This window comes from Equus asinus, chromosome 24 (genome assembly GCF_041296235.1).
Source record: "Equus asinus isolate D_3611 breed Donkey chromosome 24, EquAss-T2T_v2, whole genome shotgun sequence".
NCBI classification, from domain to species: domain Eukaryota; kingdom Metazoa; phylum Chordata; class Mammalia; order Perissodactyla; family Equidae; genus Equus; species Equus asinus.
The window spans coordinates 48,417,625-48,427,985 of NC_091813.1; the positions used below are offsets into that span (position 1 = coordinate 48,417,625).

The 10,361-nt window shown below is 40.8% G+C and overlaps 1 pseudogene; it reads left to right on the top strand.

Annotated features, from left to right (window-relative positions):
- The first annotated feature begins 6,973 nt into the window (after nucleotides 1–6,973).
- Nucleotides 6,974–8,397, top strand: LOC106847069 (tubulin alpha-1A chain-like; annotated as a pseudogene).
- Nucleotides 8,398–10,361: the final 1,964 nt, after the last annotated feature.

Sequence of the window (10,361 nt, forward strand, 5' to 3'; positions counted from 1 at the left end):
TGATGACAACACCACTCTCTCCACCCCAGGCTGAGTTAAATATCTCTTCTCTAAGACCTCATAATGGCTTGCACATTTCTCTCCTGCATACTCATCCTCAGTATTTATCATTGTGCCTAACGAGAATTGGCTCTCATGAATATTTGTTGAGTTAATGAATGCGGAATAACAGGTTGGCTTCCTGCTGACTGGGCTTTTAGTATTTTGTCAGTCTAAGAGGTGATGTCATTCCTTTCCACCATAAAGGAGACTGAGCAGAAGATTGTGACAAATGATTTTATCACCATTTCCTTTTAACAGTTGAGCCTCATGATGTTGTTTTAAGAGTTACAAACTTGCAGAAAGACCAACACATCCAGATCTAAATGTGGCCATCAAATTACATTTCAAAAGTAATAATTTCAAAATAGCTCCCATTGTGGAAAATGTGTGACAAATTTCTGCCAACGATCAAAGGTTGCCCTTTCTTCCAAATTTTTCATTGGAGATGCCAACAGGTACGACCAAGTTTCACCTTTGTGTCTCGTCTCTATCTAGGCCCTGGTACAAGGGTGGTAATTGATGTAAAACCTGGTTAGAAAGTTGGTCACCGAAGAGAAGACGTGAAAAATCTGAAAGCATGGGAACCACCTTTCCAATCATCAAGAGATAACATAGTGCATTTTTACACTATTTCAGAATTTTCAACTCCAGAAAAAAAGAACAATGCTTCCTGAAACTCACAAGTCAGCGCCTGGCCTTTGTCTCACAGGAAGCATCTGGGGGCTGCAGGTCGCAGGCCATGAGGGTTACAATGGGAAGGTTTCACAGGGATGATTAAGTGTGCGGAAACTGGAAGTTTTGGGGGAATAGGATGTGAATATTTTTTAAGACAAGAGCAAAGAAGCATAGACAACAGAAGGACTTTCGGAAGAGATCTGAAAAAGAAACCAAGAGGCTTCAAGAGAGAAAAACAAAATAAGTCAGATAATTACTACCCATTGTGTAAAAATGATAAAAAGGGAAAATTGAGAGACTGAGTTTTTAACTCAAAAAAAGACAGAAGAAATGCAGCAGCATCTGTGGGTGACTAGATCTCAGGTGCTTCACTTGGGAGATGGTGGGAAACAAGGAAATACTGAAAGGAGGAAGGATAGTCCTTTTTATCAGAAAGTTTTCCAGCTTTATAGACAAGAAAGTATTTAGTTCTTTACCTGCATAATACTTTCCTTTGTTAAATCTTATGTTACATATCACTAATTTTCATTTAAGCTTTAAAACTAAAAAATTAAATAATTTTTCTTAAATATTTGATTCTAAATAAGATACTACTCATTAGATTGTCCCCCCATATCAATTCATTTTCTAATTTGTGACATTAGTATTTGGAAATTTATATTCCACTCTTATCCAATGGGAATTCCCCGTTCAAAGTATGAAACCCAAGAAACTAACTCCAAAACTCTCCAGGCTCATGCCCCCTTCAGCTGCCAGAGGGACTCAGCCTTGCTCTTCGTTTCCCATGCCCTTTCCCCAAAGGCTTTGACTCCCAGCTCAGCCATCAAGACTGCCGGAGCAGTCTCTTACCTAACAGTTTTTAAAGACTCAAGTTTTCGTAATGGATCACCGTTCATATAAGTAGACAATTGTAAGTGGAAAGTTGAGTTCTATCTCTCTTGAAATGAAATAACAGAAAAATGGATGAACATACTATTTTAGATTAAATGCAAATATGTTTGGTCTGAGCTTGAAAAGTCAGTTAAATGGGGTTTCATTAATATTTTGTAGTAACACAATACATAAGCACTACTAACGCAAAAGCTATATTTTCAGAATATTTAGACAATATCTTTAAATTTTAGTATCACCAAGGCACTTTACATCCTGGAAGCCAAAACCCCACAGAAAACAATGTCTAAGCCACAAAATATTTTAGGCCTAGCCAAAAGAAAAAAAGACACGATATTGAAAAGTCAAATTTATTACTACATTAAGGAATCCTAAATTTGTCTACTTATTATGCAAAAACAGTGACTTTTTTCATTTCTAAACTATAAACACACCTGTAAATGTTACAAATACAACACCTTATTGATGCCTAAAATGAACCCCAACGTGAAACCATTTCTCCAGGCTGTTCTCCATGGGTTACAGGGAAACAGGACCAAAAGACAGAAGAAAAGGCATCGGCACTTCTGTTTTATTTGGTTTAAGCATTTCTTTGTTGTTTTGAGATATTCCCAGACAGTAATGCCATTAGTGTTCATGTGGGTATTCTTACTAGTCCAGTGAGAAGACATTCTGCTAACATTCTCCATAGCAGTTGAAATAAAAATTACGGTGCCAGGAAAAACAAAACACTCTCTGCCACATAGGAAAGTAGGATCTGCAGAAATCTCCTAAGCAGAGGTATAGAAAATTTCAGCCTAATCCTTTGTATTTTCCTTCTTCAACACCCTTTTGGTAGGGACGGAGCACGGCTTCTTGGTGTGGTATGACACGGCATGTGTGTTACCTATCCACTGCTGGTTACAAATTACCCCAAAAAACATTTCGTATCTCACACAGTTTCTGGAAAGTCAGAGATCTGAGAGTGGCTTAGCTGATAGTTCTGGTTCAGGACTCATGAGGTCACAGTCAAGCTAGGGTGACCAATAGTCTCAGTTTGCACGACAGAGGAGTTTCCCAGAATTTTGGCAGTAAAACTGGGAAAGTCCCTGGAAAACCTAGACAACTGGTTCCATTAAACTGAGGGTCATTTGGGGCTGAAATCTCTGAAGACTTGACTGGGGCTGGAGCATCCACTTCCAAGTTTACTCACATGGCTGTTGGCAGAAGGCTTCAGTTCTTTACTCTGTATTCCTCTCCATAAGACAAGCTTATAACATGGCTTCCCTCAAAGACAGTGATGCCTCACTGCCTTTTATGGCCTAATCTTCAAGTAGTACAACCTCCTGCCTTAGTCTATTTGTGAGACGCAAGACTTTAAGCCCAGCTCACATTAGAGGGTAGGGAATTATAGAAGGGTAAGCATACCAGAAGACAAGGATGATTCCGGCCATCTTGGAGATTTGGCTACCACTGTATGGTGTGGTATGGTATGGTATAGTATGTATGGTTTGGTGTGGTGTGGTGTGGTATGGTTTGGTATGGTTTGTTATGGTATGGTGTGATATGGTTTGGTATGGTATGGTATGCTATGGTATGGTATGGTGTGGTGTGGCATGGTATGGTATGGTATGGTATGTTTGGTGTGGTATGGTATGGTTTGGTATGGTATGTTATGGTGTGGTGTGGCATGGTATGGTGTGGTATTGTATGGTATGGTTGGTGTGGTGTGGTATGGTATGGTATGGTTTGGGATGGTATGATACAGTGTGGTGTGGTATGGTTTGGCATAGTTTGGGATGGTATGATATGGTGTAGTATGGTTTGGTATGGTATGATATGGTATGGTTTGGTGTGGTGTGGTATGGTTTGGTATGGTTTGGTATGGTATGGTATGGTGTGGTATGGTTTGGTATGGTGTAGTGTGGCATGGTATGATATGAATACTAGAGGAATGTGTTGAAAACACTACAGTAGATGTCTAGGCGAGGCACCTTCATCTTTTCATTCAACAGGCATTTGTTATGGACCAGATACCATGTTGAGCAGCCCTGTTTGAGCTTATACCAGAAGAATAATGATAGCAAAGCAGTCCCACGGCAATGGGCACTCTAACAAGTCATTCCCCTGCAAGTTTATATAGGAAAAATTGGGCCTAAAAGAATTATAAGGTTAATCTTGAAAGGGAAAATAAGTATAAAGAACAAAATGTAGGATAAAGAGACCATCACATTTTGTAGCTTCTTTGGAAACTTTATAGGCCAAACTCTTAGTATAATGCAACATAAGGCACATGGAGCTGATTGTGTAAAGTGTCTAGAACAGAGCTTGGCACACAACATACAGCTATTAGCCTTTGTTAACACCCGTCGCCATTCTGAAAACCAACATCCTTTACTTCTTTACCACTGCACACTCTTAGTTCTCTACCTCCTTTGCAGATCATTTCTTCACCAGCTCATTTTTGGCTGCCTTTCCTTTTCCCACCCTGTGTTTCTTAGGATCCTACCCTCAAATCATTTTTTTTCCACACATTCTCCCTGGGAAATGCCATCCTCACACACAGCTTCAAACCCCCACCTGTATGTCGAGGACTTCCAAAACCCATTTGCCTGTTCACATTGCTCTGCTGCGGGCTCCGGATATCACCTGGACTCTTAAGCAGCAGGAGCACAGCAGATCTAAAACCAAGATCCCTATGTGCCTGCTCTGCTTCCTTTCCACTGTTTCCCTTTCTTGGTAAATGGTGTCACTATCTCCCTTGTTGCCCAAGCCAGAGTTCCACCCAAGAGTCACCTAGACTTTTTCCCCTGTCACACTCAACGTTCAATGTCATCCCATCTTCTCTCTTAAAATCTTTCAATTTATCTCTGTACCACTAATCTGTCCCATCTAATGCCTCGGCAAGACCTTCCCATCCACGGAGACATTGACGTAGTATGGGGAAAGGACAAGGCCTTCAAACCCCAGCTCTGTCACATTTCAGTTATAGGGCCTGACTAAACCTCAGTATCTTGTCTATTAAAAGAATAAAAAAACCTTTCCCCATCACCCTAGGAATCTTAGAACCCCCTCCTCAAGCTCCCACAATACCTTCTATCAGGGTGTTGATATCTACTTGACTGTCCCCACTGTGCTGTGAGCTCCTTGAGGGTAGAGCTGTGCCTCAGTGGTTCTGTATACCCAATAAAGCATAATGCCTGGCCCAGAGAGTCCAAAAGATGTTTGTGGAATGAATTACATTGTGGTAGGTGTGCACTGAGCCTTTCCAGTTCCCAGTGTTAGAACCATCCCTGCTCCCTTGTCAACTGCCTCCCTGAGCCCAAGTGCATGGTGTCCACCACACCGCCCACGTTTCACCACCACGAATGACTCAACTGATCGCCTACTGGCCATTTCACATCAAACTGCATTTTACCAACCACAAGCGTATACGTGTTAAATGGAATCGATTTTCCTCTTTTTTTAAAACTGATTAATCAGATCCATGATAAAACCACTTTAAGTTGATAAAAGTCCTAACTTTTATAGAAAATTTTTCTTCAAAAATAGGGAATTGATGAGTAAATAGTATTCATTACATTTTGCTTTCCTTTAAAAAAATAATAATACATTATGTAATTTTTTTTCACTTCTGACCTGACACCATGATAATGATTTGAATCAAGTTTGAAAAAGAAATGACTATTTTTGCTAGCATAAGTCCTCGAAGTATAATTGGGTTTCATGCTGGGAAAAAAATATGAGCCATTATCAGGGCTTCTCAGGTCTCAAATTACAAATATAAATTCTGAGGCCTTTTTTGACAGAGCAAGTGATTCAGGCCTCTAATATCAGGAATAGGGGGAAATATCCCAGCTATTGGTAAATACCACAACTATAATATTTTGTCTCCAGAATCTACACTTCTCCCAAGGCTTCCCAATCCTGAATGCACCTCAACATTCTGAAGTATTCTATGACTCGGGCTGCTGAACTGGTTTATACCTAAGAAAATGTTCTTGTTCATTTCAAGTGATTTTTATGTTTATGATCTCATATCAATTGACCTTTGACATCTGGTAGAAAACAGCAAAGATGTTTTATACAAAGGACAATCTCCCGTTTGTCACAGAATTGGTACTAGTTAAGAGCCCCACCACAATTTCATCTCTTGTCTACTTTGGATTTCTTCCCATAATCCTTCAGACATGGTAAATGACATAATCAGTGACATGGTAAATATTCTTAGAATGGAAAGGCTATCAGTGCTCACATTAACCTGCGTGATTGGAGCCAGTGTGAGATATAGTTAGGCCAGAACCAAAAGGAACTGAAATGAAATGAATTTTTTAAAATTCCTTATCCTATTAGAGCAAACATATGTAATATTTAAGGTTTCTAAGATCTCTTTTTTTTAAGAGGATTTCTTTTTTTTCCTGGGGCAAGATATTTGTTATCATTTCTCATTATTTTGAAAGTCCCTTACTTCTAAATTTTAAACTTTATCCTTTTAAAAATTGATACAATGGTCGAATATCATTGATCAAATTAGATGTGGCAAGCAACAAAAATAATAATAATACAACTGATTCGTGACACGATACTCAGATTCTATAACCATATTAAAAATATGTGAGAAGTATCTCCCTTTATAACTTTGTTAAAAGACTCTTAAGCACAGGTTTTGTTTATTATTTTTCCCTCTGTTCCCCAAAGTATAATGCCAAGTCCTACACACAGGGAGAAGTGATGATCAGAATTAGCCAAATATTTTTTAAATTTTTTAATAAAAATTGATGTTCTTTTCCTTATCCCAAAGTCATCTAAACTCATTGTAAAAATTTTTAGGAAATGTAAATAAACACAAAGAAAATGTAAAATACACATAATCATACTTCCCTAGAAAATCACTTTAATATCTAGAAACCGTCCTTCTCTCTCTCTCTCTCTCCAACTTCTTCTTTTTTTTTTCCCCCTGAGGAAGATTCCTCCTGAGCTAACATCTGTGCCAATCCTCCTCTATTTTTTTGAATGTGGGACACCTCCACAGCTGACTGGTGAGTGGAGTAGGTCCGCGCTGGGGATCTGAACCTGGGACCCTCTTGGCTGCCCAAGCGGATTGCAGGGAACTTTAACCACTTGGCCACAGGGTTGGGCCCTCTCTCTCCAATGTTTAAAAATTAAAAATGAAATATCGTACTATACTTGTATTTTTATAACCATCTAAAATATTTTATGTTGATATCCTGCCTAATGAGATCATTATGAAGAAGGACGCAGTAGCAAATAAAGTTATGAGGTTCTCTTATGTCGACGGCCTAAGAGTCAGACTGTCAGAAGCACCAACCCCTCCTCTCCCTCTCTGCCATCTGCTCCGCAGCAGAAAGTGGCAACCACGCGTGAGTGCGTCTCCATCCACCTTGGCCAGGCTGGTGTCCAGATCGATTGGCATTGCCTGCTAGGAGCTCTACTGCCTGGAGCACAGCATCCAGCCCCATGGCCAGATGCCAAGTGACAAGACCACTGGGGGAGGAGCTGATTCCTTCCACACCTTCTTCAGTGAGACTAGCGCTGGCAAGCATGTGCCTAGGGCAGTGTTTGTGGACCTGGAACCCACAGTCGTCGATGAAGTTCACACTGGCATCTACCGCCAGCTCTTCCACCATGAGCAGCTCAATACAGGCAAGGAAGATGCTGCCAATAACTATGCCCATGGGCGCTACACCATTGACAAGGAGATCAGTGACCTCATCTGAGACCAAATTTGGAAACTGGCCAACCAGTGCACAGAACTTTAGGGCTTCTTGGTTTTTCACAGCTTTGGTGGGGGAACTGGTTCTGGGTTCGCCTCTCTGCCGATGGAAGGTCTCTCTGTCGATTATGGCAGGTAGCTCAAGCTGGAGTTCTCCGTTTACCCAGCCCCCCAGGATTCCACAGCTGTAGTTGAGCCCTACAACTCTATCCTCACCACCCGTACCACCACGGCATAATCTGATTGTGCCTTCATGTAGACAATGAGGCCATCTATGACATCTGACATAGAAACCTCAATATTGAGTACCCAATCTATACTAACTTGAATAAGTTGATAGGTCAAATTGTGTCTTCCATCATTGCTTCCCTCAGATTTGATGAGCCCTGAATGTTGATCTGACAGAATTCCAGATCAACCTCTCCCTGCATCCACTTCCCTCTGGCCACATATGCCCCTGTCATCTCTGTTGAGAAAGCCTACCATGAGCAGCTTTCTGTAGCAGAGATCACCAATGCTTGCTTTGAGCCAGCCAACCAGATGGTGAAATGTGATTCATGCGATGGTAAATACATGGCTTGTTGCTTGTTGTACTGTGGCAATGTGGTTCCCAAAGATGTCAACACTGCCATTGCCACCATCAAGACCAAGCGTACCATCTAGTTGTGGATTGGTGCCCCACTGGCTTCAAAGTTGGCATTAATTCCCAGCTTCCCACTGTGGTACCTGGTGGAGACCTTGCCAAAGGGCAGCGAGCTGTGTGCACACTGAGCAATACCACAGCCATTGCTGAGGCCTGGGCTGGCCTGGACCGCAAGTTTGACCTGATGTATGCCAAGCGTGCCTTTGTTCACTGGTATGTGAACATGGAGGGCATGAAGGAGGGAGAGTTTTCTGAAGCCCGTGAGGACACGGCTGCCCTTGAGAAGGGTTATGAGAAGGTTGGTGTGGATTCTGTTGACAGAGAGGGTGAGGCAGAAAAGAGGAATACTAAAGTTAAAATGTCACAAAGCTGCTGCTTTTGTAGGGGAGCTTATTCTGTTTTAAACATTGAAAATTATGGTCTGATCAGTTAATTTGCATGTAGCAGTGTTTACTTTCATATACAATGACTGACTTTGCTTTAAAACATGATGCTTTGTTACAGACCCAAGCTGTCCATTTCTCTGATGGGTTTGAATAAAGTATCCACTGTCTTAGATGAAAAAAAAAAAGTTATTGATACTCTCCAGTGCCTCAGAACACTTACCCAAGTGCTTCATAAAAATGAATGATTGAGTGAAGGAGCAAATGAATGAATGAATGAATTTATCAATACTTATCTTTATGGGAAGCTGAATGGTTGCTTTAACAAAGCACTTTTGGCAAAAATGATAATACTCACTTATTGGCTTTTTGTTTTTAGCCCATTGCTAAGCTTCACAGTAACCTGAGAAGGTAGATCTTGTCATCTACCTCCACCACTTCAATGGTCTCTGAGAGAATGGAGAACCTGCCCAAGCTGCAAAGCCGAGATTGAAACCTAGACCTGACTGAACCAAAACACTGATAGCTCTTCCCACCAGAACACACTGCCTTTCCAATATTGCTAATACGCTGAAGTGAAGCTTTGTGAAAAGGACACCACCCCCCCTCCAATAAAGGAAAGAAGCCTTTCAGAGCTGTGCACGGCATGTAGATTCGCTGTCTTCTCTCGTGTCCCAGTACAGCTGTTACCATCCATTTGTGTGGTGGCTGTTTCATACTAGTACTGTCAGGGTGGCCGAAACCACAGACACATTCACTCAGAGGAAAATAAGAATGGATTTTCTTTTTCTTTTTGAGAAAGCTTTTTACATTAATCCACTTAATCCTATGACTGATTTGCCATTGAAATCTGAAGCAGAGTACCTTTTACTAGAAATTTCTTAACTTTGGAAAAAAATTAAATTAGCCAGCAAGATATGTTTATTGCTCCTTCCTTAACTTTCAAAAAGAAAGTGTGTGTGTGTGAGTGTGTGTGTGTGTGTGTGTGTGGTTGGGAGGATGGGGGTGGGAGGGAGAGGGCAGCAGATGGATCTTTTCAGCAAAGTGAATATTATTTTACCTCTGAGGCAAACTACAGCATAGCCCATAAAAGTAAAGAAAAATTGATTTACTTAATAATAGCTAAAAATAACACTTTTTTTTAAGAAGGATTTTGGATACATGTCATTATACACCTGTCAAAACCTATAAAATACACAACCCCAAGAGTGAACCCTAACGTAAATACGGACTTTGGGGGATAATGATGTATCAGCGTACATTCGTCAGTTGCAACAAATGTGCCACTCTGATGGGGGATGTTGATAGTGGGGGAGGCTGTGTGTTTTGGAGGCCAGAGGGATATGGGAACTCTGTACTTTCTACTCAGTTTTGCTGTGAACCTAAAATTGCTCTAAAAATTAGTCTATTTAAAAAAAAATAGCAGGTTGGGATGAGACAAATGTGCTCTCTAGGTTTTACAAAGAAGTAAAAGATGTTTTTCTCATTCCAATGGAATAAACAAAAAATATATATATATACACGTATATCTCTCATTGGCCTTACAGCTTACTTATTTATATGAGAGGCGATCCCACAGCCATAGATTTCTAGTTTAGCTCTCCCTCGTCCTGAATGACACACCCATTGCTGGGCTCAGCCCAATGCAACATCAGCATCACCTGAGAACTTGAAAGAAATGCAGATTCCCAGGTACCACCCAGATCCACTGAATCAGAAACTCTGGCAGTGGGATGGGCAACCTGTTTTTTAACAAACCCTCCAGGTGATTCTGATGCAAACCAAACTTCGAGGACCACTTGTTTAGAGTACTCACCATTGTATTTCCAACCAGATCACTCTCTGAGTTGAGAGCAACCATAGAAAGCCAGCCCTCTCATTTCACAAACATGGAACCCAATTTCAGGAATCAAGAGATGGATCATCTGTAACAATGGATAAACTATACCTACTTCACAAGATTGCTACGGCGATTAATGAGTTAGTCTATACAAAATGCTTAAAACAAAGCCTG